Here is a 13,998-nt window from a genome sequence, read left to right as displayed (position 1 = left end):
GAGGATAGGAGCAGAACCAGAGTGTTTATCATTCAATACCAAAAGCCAGAAAGTAGCTAAACCAATGAAGGCACAACATCCCAACGGCCATGATAATCTATATATTCAGAACTGAGCCCCTTTGCAGGCAGCAATGTAATAAAGCAGAACTTGTGTCTTGGGATCATGTTTAAGTAAAAAGCAAAAATATATTAGCTCCAACACACTTTCCTTTAAGCCTGTCAATTTTTCTTAAAAAGACACATTAATAACCCATCTTCAAAGTCCTATAGATAAATCTGTAAATGCAGATTCCATAAAGAGAACACTGTTAAAAGGCAACTTAAAAAAAGCTACCAGAGCCATTTCCCATTCAAAAAATCTGGACATTAAAAAAACCCAACAAAAACAAACAAGAAACCCCACTCAAACCCCCAAATAACACCCAACACCAAACCTTCTCAGAATGGCAGAAATCCTTTGATGTATTCCTTTGTACATCAAGTTTGCCCCTCAGCTTTCATGAATTTCATTCAAACCACTATTAGCTCTCAGTATTTCCTCTGTACCCTTGAAAAGTCTCAGCATCAGAATTCCAGGTACAAATAACTGGAAATCAGGAAGCATTCTGCGATTGTCCATGAAATCCCCTAGAAAAGCAGCAGCAAAATGAGTTCTGGAACCAAAACCAATAGATACCCCAGTTAAGCATGCATATGCTATGGAAGAAGTGCTACGATATCACCAGTTCTGCCCCTTTCCAAGATGTTACTTTGGGAACCAGGCATCACACTTCATATGCCTGGAGCCTGTGCCCCCGTAAACAACAATCACTGCAATGAAACCATAGGGAATCAAGCTTTCCAAGACCTTCACAAATCTGACTACTTAGCCAGAAATTCTGCCTATGATTTTTTTTACCTGCTGGCTTCTCTAAGAGAAAGGACAACACTTTCCATAGACAGAACAAGAACACGCTTGCCCTTCTCTTTGCAGGAGTTGCACAAACTCCTCCTGCATTGCAGCCCATAAAGGCAAGAGATTGTACAACCAACCTTTGCGTGCTGCACAGGGGATCCTACCTATGGGGACTGCTTCTCAAGAAAGAGGTTGCTCCTACATTAAAGCCTGCATAAAAGCTTCTCATTAATGAATAAAATTCAGAGAGAGAAAGTATTTCTAAAACCTTTAGCTGTTAACTATGGTGAGCCTGTATCCTCAGAAAACACCATCCTCCAGAGTCTAGAATGAAATAAAGTATTTCCAAGCATCCTCACTCCTCTGCTCCCAATAAATACCTGTGAAAGTCACTTGCAAAGTTCATAACATCCTTCTCAAGTGCAGTTCACGCAGAGGACAACAATTTGCTACTGCTACCCTGTGCAGCAGAAGCCTGTAAAACAGATTAAAGGTTTCATCTTTGCTGCTGAACTTGGGCTCACACTGTCACCACACAAATTTGCCAGGGAAGGTGGAAAGGATGTTCAGCCTGCTTTTTTAAAGCCCTAAAGAACAGGCAAAGGAAAAAAAATACACATATAAAGAATGCTATTAAGACAGTCAAAACAAGTTTCACAAATTGACATATGTCAGATACTAGAGATGCTCCTGCAATTTCATTCGCAAACTTCCCTGTGCACTTTAGACTTGGACTTCAGTGACTTCCGTTTCCCACAGCACACTTAGTCCAGGCAGCGTGCAACCTGTGGAGAAGCCAGGCTTATAAAGCAGAGCAGACTGTTTGGGACCATGGGACCCCTGTTTCACCTGTTGGAGGAGTAGAGAAGGTCTAATGGATGAAGAAGGTGTTTCTGGAAAGGAATGCAGGTAAGGCACATGGGGACTGCCCTGAAGACATGAACTCTGTCCAAGCATGCGTCAGGTTTCCTGTGCGATGCCTACTGCCACTACACATGCCTGCCTTATTTGTTTGAGCTCCTTTGAGTGAAGCAAGAAAGCCCTGGACTAAAGAATGCTGCAAAGAAAGCACACAAGAATGACTCTTCAGAACAGGACTCGAATAATATGCAGAAAATACAGCCCAAGGACACATGCTGAATTGTGAGGAGGAACAGGAGCTGCTGCTGACCTGCTTATTAATTAAGCACCTCATTTCTCTCTGCACAGCAGCAGGAAATCATGTATTGGAGATGGTGTTACTATACATACACCATGAAGATAACAAACTAAGGTCATCCTGGCTGCCCTAAAAACGTTTTCCTATAAATCTGACTTTAATTGCAAGAAGAAAAGCTGCAAGGCTTAGGTACACAGTAACACATAACACATTTGTTATACTTCTCTTGAACATTTGTGTTTCTCTTTACTACTTAGCTCACCTGCTCACAGATTCCTTCACTTAGACTGAAAATAGTACTTCCAGGCTAACATCCTAGATTCTTTGAGAAAGGCAATCCAGATCACATGAGAGCATACGCACCAGAAGTGATGAAGATATGGGTGTTATGAGCACAGAATTTAGTATGAGAAACACAGGACCGTATACTGCCCTTGTTTTGATTAACTCTATCTTATATACATTACAATTACACTGCTGTGATTCCTAGTGTGGACACACACATTTGCTTACATAAAGTGATGTGTTTATACCCGTATAACTCATTCCCATACATTTACATGCTTAACTGCTTCCATGCTAGAGGTTACAGTAACTAGGAAAATCACACCATTAACCAAATCAGTTCATACAAAACTTGTGCGCTAATCAGTTAAGAGGACAGGAAAGTCCACCTAAAACAGCTTAGACAGTGGCTCTGAGCAATAAATAATGCTTAATGCATAGGTTTGAAATGCCAAAGCCACACCTGCACATTCTGCTGGTGGTGGGGGTGATAAAAAGCACACAGATAACATTATTTCCATTGATAAACTTTACATATACAAAACAGTGGCTTTATTGTTTATTAAATTAGATGCTGTAATGGTGTAATCATCCCTGCAGCCATACCAAACCCAAGAGTATGTCTGATGTATTTCTGTGGAGGAGGTAGAGAGAGAAGAAAGGAAGAGAACCGAGATACAGTACAGAACCAATATAGCCCCATAAAGAGTGGCATAAGGAATAATTATTCCACACATGTGAAAACAGACACTATAATTGCAGCCAGTGAAACCCTCAAAAATACCACAGGAGAAAACTAAACATTACATCATGGTACATGATATAATATATCATATACTTAATATACAACAGCCAGGATGTGATTCAGCTGCCTCAATGCAGGTGCCTGGTGCCACTTGAGATGCTCCAGGGCATCTCTGGGACTCCCATAGGGCTGGGGGATGGCACAGGGACACTACTGCACACTCATGTCCTCCTGGAGTAGCTACAGGGGTCCATGCAGGACCTGTGCACAGGCACTGGCTGCCTGTGTTAAGGTGAGCATATCCCACTTGCAAAATGACCTGAAACTAACTGTATCAAAACCCGTATATTAAACAACATCTAACACTATTCTTCCTAGATACTCATTTGAATAGAAAATCAGGCTTTATTAAATAAAAATCACCAATATATATGATGTGAAATTGTGAGCAACAGTTTGTAGTGCTCATAAATGTGTAGGAATTCGTAACATTTATAATCTAGGTGCTACTTTACCTTGCAGTTCAGGTTACCCTCACACAGAGGAGCTGACTTGTTCTTAGCTTCTTCCCGAGATGTAGCTTCATCATAGGAAATACAGAAGGGTGCCATCCAAAGTTGTATCACACTGCAAGTGTGTTGGGATCCCCATTTTCTAAATGCAGGCAAGTCAGCCTCAAGTATTTCAGCAGAGTGTCAAAGTGAGCTGACTCTAGGATTAAGCTACAGCTCATGAAAGGACACAGACACTTATGGAGGGGAGCCCAGCCCAGCCCACCTACACAGGCCTGGCTCTCATTCCACAGAAACTCATGCACTGCTGCATGGGTGATCATGCAGCTGAAAAATTATGTCAGCTCTGTCAGGTAGCAAGTAATAAATTTGGAATACAGTCAAACAAATGGGAAACGATTTGTGGAGAAACAGTCAAACAAGCATAACTTCATCAGTCTGGAGGGTTCACAGAAGTCAGGATGTAGATCTTAGATCTGTTGTGATCTTACTGGTAGAAACCAGCACAACCCAACAATCAACATTTCCCTGTGGCAATTCCAGGCTGCTAATAAACAAGAAGTTGCCTACCAAGCTGAGCACTGCTTTTAAACTAGCAGAAAGATGATCATGGAGGAGCCTACTGTTTGAGTTTGTATGTTTTCATTATTTCATTCACTTAATTTTGAGGCCAGAATCAAATTTTACTACAGTTAGATTAAAGAAGGAATAAAAAAGCCATTGCCTGAGGGTTTTTCTATACTGCATCTGCCCCTCTCCCTAGACGCTAGTACCACTGCACAACTTGCATATCAATAGATTAAGTTGCAGCTTACACTAATGACTGGTACTGAAAAACAGATGATCAATACCCAACATGGGCGTGTATGCCAAAAGACTATGACTCCCTTACCAGCAAGAAGGATAAAACCTAACAATTTAGTGAGAAAAATCCTGAATTTCAAAACTAAAGTTCTTCAGAATAATGCAAGTTCCAATACAGACATGTTCAGAGAACGAAAACTATTTCAAAAAGTTATCTTCCTCTCCATTCTTGCTGAATATAAAACATATCACAACTTTGCACTACCCCCCCACTTGTTACTACTTAATACCAATACTTTTTGCTCTATATCTGCATGTAATAATATTTTAATTTAGCAAAAATCCAGGTGTTTTGGTAGATTCCTGACTTTTTTTCTCTTGCATCACCACAAGGCATAGATATAATTGTTTTCCATTATCTTTACAAGAGATCTATAGAACCACATTATCGAAAAGTGCAGAAGCCTGAAAATAGTTTGGAGTAATCAAAACCTGCATGTTCCATCAAAGCTCTCCACTCCCACTTCTCCAGAAGCCAATGGTGTTACAGTAAACAGTTTGGGGCTATAGGAAGATTCTGATTATTTTCCACTACCTTCCTAAAAAACTAGTTTTTTAGAGTTTAGAGGCAGGCAGAAGTCAATTAACACAATGAAAGGAAGGGATCTGGAAAAAGATAATGTCTTAAAACAACCACCTCTGACTACAGAGTCAGACTGCCAAACTCTATTCTCTTGCTAACCACCACATGCATGAAAGTCTCTATTTATTTGCATTAACCAAGCAGCCCTGTGATGGAACCCTTAGCCACTCACTTTTGCACAGCTTTTCTTTCCCCGGCGTATAACACTACCAGAAAATCCCATCCCTGCACCCAGCAGTCCACACAGGGCTCCAGCTGCAGTGGGCAGCAGCAGCGCAGGCACAGAAACAATCTTTGTCCCCTCTGATTGCCACAAGCCAATCCCTACCTGCTTTGATGTTGAAAGACCTCTGGCAGGGATATGCCCCAGGGATTTACACTGCTGCAAGGAAGGAAGGAAGGAAGGAAGGAGCCTGCCACATCTATGCCGCTAATGCAAAGGCAGTTAGCGGCGGCTTTGCAGGGATCAGTGAGAAGTGTTGACTAAGACCTGAGCCTCAGAACAGACTGCTAAAAGGAAGGGGTATTTCTCCACTGTGCTTCAAGGGCAGGTTGATCTTTGTAGATAATCTTCTGCTAAACAATACTGAGGGGTATAGAAACAGACACTGTATGACTGCAGAGAGCAGCTCAGGCTTCTTTGAAGGATCAAAGTCAGGCAAGACATGTTTGCTCCTTAGAGTGTGTGGACACAGGCAAAATTAAATTCCACATCTAATTTTAAGAGCACATCACTGGCCACTTAGACAAGATGAATAAGAGGCTTCACCTCAGCCTCTGATGCAAGGAAAGCCAACAGGAATACATTCCAGCTGGCTGAACTGTGTGGAGTCACTTCTTACCAGAGCTACCAGCTCTCTCCTGTGCCCTCCGCCCTCCCAGCCTGTGCCCTCACTGCCCCGCCATGCTGCTGCAAGTGTTTTGTTACTATGGCAGAATAATATTAGGACAGAGATGAGGAAAAGAAACTCTCTGTGCTATGATGGATGCGCCTTCATTTCATATGTACATTTAGTCAGCAACATGCTACAACAAACTTGACCTTTACTGGGACTAGATTTCACTGACTCTGGGATTTTTTGGGACCTCACCCCATTTATTTTGTTCTGTCTGCAGCTTCTTCAGTTTCCAGCTGATAAAGCTTTCATCAACACTCACAATTCCCAGCGGAAGCACGCTGCAAAGAAAAAATATTCAAGCATGCAAGGCCAAGGGATAGAGTCCTTCCTGTGGTCTTTCATAGCAACAGAAAGGGCCCTTGGAAGAAATGGTCCTGGAGGAGACATGGCCAACTGATCCTGGTCGGGAACAGCCCAGCAGGCCCCAGCAGAACTTCTGCAGGCTCGGGGACAGGTTTGGAGAACAACATTATTAATTTTTCTCCTTTCAATGTGAACTACACTATGAGCTTTGTGCTTTTTGCACGGTACAGAAGCCTGCTATGTGTTCTTCATCACTCCTAGGGCCCTTCATGTTTGTCATGTTTTCAGGACTTCATTAACAAAGAGAAGGAAGAAGGACTCACACCTCTGATTTAGCTACTTAGCATTTTAATAGGAAATAAAGTGACCCACACAGAGGCTAAATGCAATTGAAATCTGCAGCCATACCAGCTGTTTCTATTTTCAAACCAGTGCTTTGTGCCTTGCAATGACATCAGGCAAGCAGCTACTTCCAATAGCATCCTTTTCACCCTTCCTTTTATTGAGCCTACTGAGGAGAAAAGCATGAAACATACCTGATTAGGGTTTTTATTTCTACTTCCCAAGCAGGGAATTAAACGCTCACCTGGAACCAGACCTCTGTGGTCCAGAGAGCAGCATCCATTCAGTTTCAGAGAGCTACACCATTAATCCAAAGTGGAAGCGGGAAAGTGCAATTGTAGCTCTGCTGATGAGTTTATCGGGGTTAGCTGCTAAGCAAGAAAAGGCTGGTATGAAAGGCATGGCCCAAGGCCCAGCTTTATGAGACAACAATATTAGAAGTTGGGAAAATGAGAATGTCTGACAAAAAGCAGAGCTTCCAAATACGCTTTAGCTACAGAAAAGCAGCATTTCTTCCTCCTATTCCTTTCCTGTGAGTTAGGTCTTCCACGGGGGCAATACCAGCAGGGACGGCAGCTTTCCTGCCACTGTTCCCTCAGCTTACATGTTCCTAGAATAGCATTTATCACCACTACCCTACACATACATCTCCTTCACACTGGAAAGACAGACACTGTCACAGGGTTTTCCTCCATGGCAGCACACTGGAGCCAATGTGACTCCCTACGGCATTACTACAGTGGGGCTGGAAACAGGCATGAGCAGGGGCATGGCACAACACCTTCATCAGATTTTGGAAGGCCAGAGGGAAGATTAGCGATCTGGGGAGCTTATTCACAAGAGAAGCTAGTAAAGTAAAAAATAAACCTTCATATTCTGCAAAGGATGAGGACATTGTTTTTGAGATTAGCAAAAATTAGTTTTTGAGAAAAAGCCATTTAAAAGTCAGACACTGGCCTATGAGGAGCCAGTCATGATGGGCAGCAAAATGCTTTGAAAAGCTAGAAGAGGAAAATAAACACAGTCTACATGTTTGAAAAGTATACATGCTAACTGTTTTTCATATGCTTGACAGTGATTCCAGTCATAAGCAGCTGTATCCACAGCACTTGGAGAACAAGAAAATCATCTTACTGTTTCAAACAGAACATGAGCAGTTTCATGTGACAAGCTCCAACTATAACATAAAAAAACAAACAAACAACATTTTTCTAAAACTCTGAATATACTCCTAGTAAACTCGAATTTAATAGCAAAAGTGAATAAACAATAGCCTTTGATGCTGGAGAAATTATCATTATGGTGTTATCTAATCTCTCCCCAGAAGTCAAGAATTACGACTAAACCCTTCCAACACAGATATAGCCTGAAATTCTATGTCAGAAGTATGTCCAATTGCATTTGGCAGCCCTTAGTCAAGAAAGAGGATGAATATAATTGGATGAATATTTGAAGTGTTTCATTATTCATGTAGGAAGGCTAGGTAAAAAGTGTTTTGTAGTCCCAAGACACTGGAGGGTGTGCGCTATTGGTTAATAACCAATTAGGAATGTTGACAGAGCTCTGCCTTTAGGATCACCCTGGCCAACGAAGCACCTGGGTGTATGCTGTTGTGCAAAGGCACACACCCATTGCCTACTGATCAGTTTATTTAAGCAAACCTTTTACCAAAGGAAATGGAGGACACCCCAAAGGACGTGCACTTGACAACTCAGTTGCATTCAAAAATGCAGCTTCTTCATTCTTCCCTTTACCCTCCAAAAATTACATTTTTTTCAATAGCACTTCTGAGTTATTAATAGTACTGATTGTTGGAAACAAATTTGATTTCTTCTCTGTTTTATTGCATATGATCTACCAGAGAGCAACATTCTTATTATTTACAGTAAGGAAATACTGACAGCAAAAGATCAGCTCCTAATCATGTAATCTGTTAAAATCTGCTCTGTCATTAAGTAAATACTGCAAATGCAGAACAACAGAAATCAAAGATCTTCCTCTCATGCTACTCTAAGAAAAACATACAAATCATTAATACAGGCATGCAAAAGATTTTAAAGACTTTGGTTTTTAAAAACTAACAGTTCTGATCCTTGCTTACAAGAACAAGAAATTCAACACCGATTTAGGTCATGATACCACTGTCCAACCCTTTCACTATGTCCCAAAACAAGGGTAAAATGCACGGACGGTACAAACACTGATATTTCTTTCCTCTATTTTCTTTATCATTGTAATGCGAAATTCTGAAAGTTTGTATTCTGATCAAAAACAAGACAATTATTGTAAAAGATGCCCAATAGGGCTTTCATACCTACAAAAGAAACATTCAGAACTTCCCCTGAATTATTTTCTTGTTTCAAACATGTAAAATATGAAATCAATTTGTTATAAGAAGGAACATATCAGTTTTTCTGCAGCTCATTTTCTGGCCTGTATCATATTTAGTCTGTCCTGTGGCACTGAGACTACTGCAGCATTTTCTTTGAAAGCCCTGAATGCCACCTCACTTTCTCTCTCATGTATCACACCGACGATGATGTTTTGATGAAGCATCACGCACGGGCCCTCGAGATAATGGATTCAATGGGATACACTTAAAAGATCATTTTTCTCTTTTGTATTGACTGCTCGTGCTGCTCTAAGACAGGAAGGGCTTTCATTTTTTATGTAAGCTGTAAGACCCCGAGGGCCCTCTAAACTGTTTAAGAGGGATCAATTTTCAGATGGGTGGAAGGGGCCCGGCAGACCTTCCCGGTTTGGAACACCTTCCCCTGAGATTGCTGACAAGTTTGGGCGAACCTAAAACCAGCTCCCAGCGGAGCTGTTCTCTGGCATGGCAGAGTTTCCTACTGTGTAGGATTTGTGGTTAGCATTCACACAGAACTATAATTTATAGTATGCATACAGGCAACAAAATAAATTAAAAAAGAAGTTTTACAGAAGCAAAATAATCGCTACTGCTGATGGAGATAAACAGCAATGGAGCTGCTAAGCAAAGCAGTCCTTGGCACTGGTGTAGTGGCAGGAAAGCATTGCCCTGTGACAAGGGTTTAATACACTGACATTGCTACAATTACACCCAGGCAACCTAACAAAACAAATTCATTGTATGGCAGAAAATATTTCCAATTCAACATTGCAACATTTATTTTTTAATTATAGCACAAAGATGACTTTTGGGGTGTGGAAGGATGTAATCCATCATTTGCTCTGAAGTGACACACTTATGGCAAATGCTGTGTATTATAAACTTTCTATGCCACAATAAGTAACTACAAGCAATTTCTTAGGCAAGGAATGCAAAGGGTTTGGGTGTGGTCCTGGGAGATGCTGCTTATCCTTCCATCTCCCTGTGTGTCAGTGGGAGCCGAAGGCAAGCCACATGTTGCTGCACTGAGACTTCAATCACTGCTCCTGTTTCACGCCTGTGTCACACACCCCATGACAGCTCTCTACCTGCAACGCGTCCCGTACAAAAAGACTTTTTACTGTTCAAATATGGCCTGTGCCAGAACACAAATACAATTTTTAATTAAAAGGAATGATATTTTAATAGGTCACTTAAAGAACAATTATGTCTACCATTTGACTGACAGGCATGTCATATTTTAACATGAAAACCCCACTGGGGTTTAAGAGGTAGAATTAATCTTTATCTTTACAAATTGATGAACTACTGAGGCCCGTTACATTTAATACTGCTCTGCTCAACCACCTCATCTTATGAACAAAACCTCTGTAATCTTTCTACTACTTCCCCTTTTTTAATCCTTCACAAACAGAAAATTAATTCACGGCAACTGAATTGCCAGTGTTGCTCTCCTTCACCAAGTGCCTGTTCTGCAAAATGCAGCGGTGTGTAGAAATATAAAAGATAGGTCTTCGGTAATTAGCTTGGGTACCAGACGCGGCACAGCTGAGTTAGCTGGAAGCAGGATAAATGAGTCCAGGTGGAACGTTGCGCTATATTGCTTCGAGCATCTCAGCTAGCCCAAGTGTCTACGCACATGGCACTGCACAGCGGAAGGACCGGGTGGGAAGGTGACTGTGAGACCCCTGCTTTCCTAAAAGTATGCCCCCATGCCACAATAAGTAGCTACCAGCTCAGCTTAAACCCTTTCAAACTGGTGCAGGAGGTCCTTGGCTCTTGGAAGCAGGCAGAAAGGGCCTTGAAAATGCCTAGGAAATTGTCCAAATGAGGTGGAGAAGCAACTGTGCTGAAGAGTCCTTCAGATTCAAGCTAATGTACACATCACAGCTGGAAATAGCTTATTTGATTGCTGGTTCAAAGACTCAGTGAAAGAGATCAGTATCAATGAGTCTTAGTAACATCAGCTGAAAGGATGCTCTGAGAGTGAAAGCATCATCTGAAGTATCTATAAAATATGCTGGCTGCTTAGGTAGGTACTCAAAGGAAGCTCGCCATTAACAGAAGCCAGAAAACCAAGGATGTGTGGGGAGAAAGGGACAAGTGACCAAGTGCCTTGATATGGCCAGGTAAAGATCACTTGTGATCTTTGTGAGTTCTGACTCCTTCCAGAGACAGAAAAGTGTAGATGAAAAAGAAACGAAGACAAAGCAATGAGGGAATTCAGATTATTGAAATAGGGTCAATGCTTATAGCAGAATCAGGACAGAAGGAAGATAATGGAGGGCAGGAGTCAGCAAGACAGCAATATGCAGGGAAAGAAGGTTTGAGAATTAATGACAAAGGAGAAATAAAGCTTGCCAGGTGACAGTTGTATGGTTAAGACATGACCACATTTGAGTAAACTGCAAACCAGTTAAGTTAGGAGACACATTCATGTAACAGGAACTGGTGATGCTCCTCAGGCCAACACAGCATTTATGCATTATTTGCACTAAAACCAGTGCAAATAACCCCTGGGTCCTAAAAAACCAAAAACCCCCTGGTTTTCCACTATTTCCTCTGCAACCTTTGCAAGTACATCCTCAAACAGCAAACAGACTTGTACAGGTGAAACCCAGTCAGAAGGCTGATCGTTACCAGAAAGAAGTAAGCCCAAAATCGGAATCTATATCCTAAAGCTCCAAACACACCCAAGAGGTGGCCCGGTGTTGACAGTAAAACTGGAAGCCAAATGTTTCCTTCTGCAATTACATACTAGATGCCAATTTGCTTAGCAACTACAATGCAATTTATAAAAGACCAATGAAGTACAAACAGTTCATGTGGGAGCAAGATGGGAACGTAGTGCTAACATACAGAGGTTCCTGAGTGCAACAACAGAGTACAGGAAAAGGCAAAACAAACCACTGAACCTCAACAGCATGGTTCAAACTTTGACCCTATCAGAAATGACTGATGAGCAGAATACTTCAAAGCCACCTCAGTTTCCAATGGGCTTTTCCTTATCAGACCAGCAAGACCCACAGATTCAGCACTCCTTTTTTCATAGAATGGTTTTGGTTGGGAAAGACCTTTAAGATTATCAAGCCCAACAAATTTGTCAGTTTCTCACTGACAAATTTCCATCCATGAGGCTGATATCAAGCAGCCTTTGCAATGAAAGGATTTCTCTGAGCTCAGACCCTGCAAGCAGTTATTGACAACCTCCCCTCTCCTTGACTCACAGGCTGATCCAACCCATGCAACCTTACACGAGCCTACTGGGAAAGGGATCTATGAGCCATACTGACAATATGAATATGGATTTTCTTCTTGCCCCTCAAGAAAAATGTTTTTACTTCAGAGGACTACTAGCCTTAGAAACAAGGAGCTAAATAAAGCCTTTTCTGCTCCTGAATGTAGAAATCTATTCCTCTGAATATTTCCATCCACACTGTCACAGCCATGCAGCCATAGTTAAGCACAGCATGAACTCCTGCAATATCAACTTAATCTAGGTCTGCATATGTGTAAAGAGTACTCTTAGCAATCCACTATCTTGATTTTACTGTCATTTTACACATTTGAGTGCAAAAGCATGGAACAAATACAAAACACTCTTTTTATCCTCCAAGTAAGTAATAGACAAAACTACTTTTACTGACACTCACAACAGGAAGACATCAATTCCGTGGCCCCTTTCAGTGGTGACTCACCACCAGTTACTGACCACATGACGTGGGAACCTGCTAATCTGATCGCGCCATTTCTTTCACCCAGTCACCAGCCACAAGCAACAGCAGCAATTTGCTGACCTTGCAAGTTAGACATGTTACAGGACTAAGATTCAGAAAATATTCATTTCTACTGAGGCGACAGTGATGACTGACCTGTGGTGATCATTAATTGAGGCAAAATGAGGTCAAAATATTCTCTAAGTTCAATATACACACCTGGAGATACAATTAATCTTGGTTCAGCCAGGACCAGAAAATGCTCCTCTGAGCTCTTTATTGACAGATGTGTGTTACAAAAGATTTCTCTTTACAATATCAGTTGTGTAAATTCTCTGAATTTCTTGAAGTAGGCATAAAGTATACTATCATTCATAATTCTGATTTTATTTTTTCCCCCAAGTTTGTATATGTGCTTACACCAACCAAAATAACTGAACTGCCTAACTGTATTGAGTCTGGTCCTCATGAAACAACATTTCATTTTTTACCAGTGCATGTTACTGATTATACCAACGCCATCAACTGTCTCTATCTCAGTTACTGCATCTATAAATATTTACGCTTTGAGATAGTAATCTTTTACACATTCAATCATTATCCCAAAGCATTTTACAAATTGCTTTTTTGTTAACCTCAGTAGGAAGCAACCAAAGCTCAAAGTTAAATCAGTTATCTTGGGTCTCAGAATAGGTCAGTAAGAGTGTCAATGTATTTCCCTATCCCAAGCCCTCCCTGTCCCTTGTCACAAGACCATGCAGCAATCAAATGATGAAAGGAAGGTGAACAACTAGATAAGCAAGCCAGGATGGGTAATGAAGATTAAACTAAGCCTCTGCCAAGTTTTTCTGCTTATTTGCCCCTGTCAAGAATGTTACAAAATATTAAAAAGCTGCGAGCTGGACTATTCACACCAACACAGCAAACTGACCTAGTGTATGCCAATATTGAAACCTCTCAAGGAAGCTTGCTCTTCACAACTTGAAACACAATGTTTGTTCTCAAAGTGCAGGCTTACTATAGTCTAACTACTGTAGTGTCACAGTGTTTTAAGAACTAAGGCCTTATGAGGCTTTGACGTTGCTACTCTAGAAAGTTCACAAAATACCTCCACAGCTAGAGTTGTGCCTTTCAGGAAGATGAATCCAAATAAGGAGAGTGGAAGTAAGGATGTAGTAGCATCCACTGTATCAGTATTTCCTTAAAAGAAACAATCTCCAAATGCTCATGAGTTAGAAAACTTTGAATTTATTTATTTGAACAATTAGCATCACTTACAGCAGATTAAGAGGTACTATCCAAGGTCAGTAGGAAACGTGTGA

Source organism: Mesitornis unicolor, unplaced genomic scaffold (assembly GCF_000695765.1).
Source record: "Mesitornis unicolor isolate BGI_N332 unplaced genomic scaffold, ASM69576v1 scaffold15762, whole genome shotgun sequence".
Taxonomy (NCBI): domain Eukaryota; kingdom Metazoa; phylum Chordata; class Aves; order Mesitornithiformes; family Mesitornithidae; genus Mesitornis; species Mesitornis unicolor.
The sequence above is the reverse complement of the archived record's forward strand: the minus strand, read 5'-3'. Positions refer to the sequence as shown.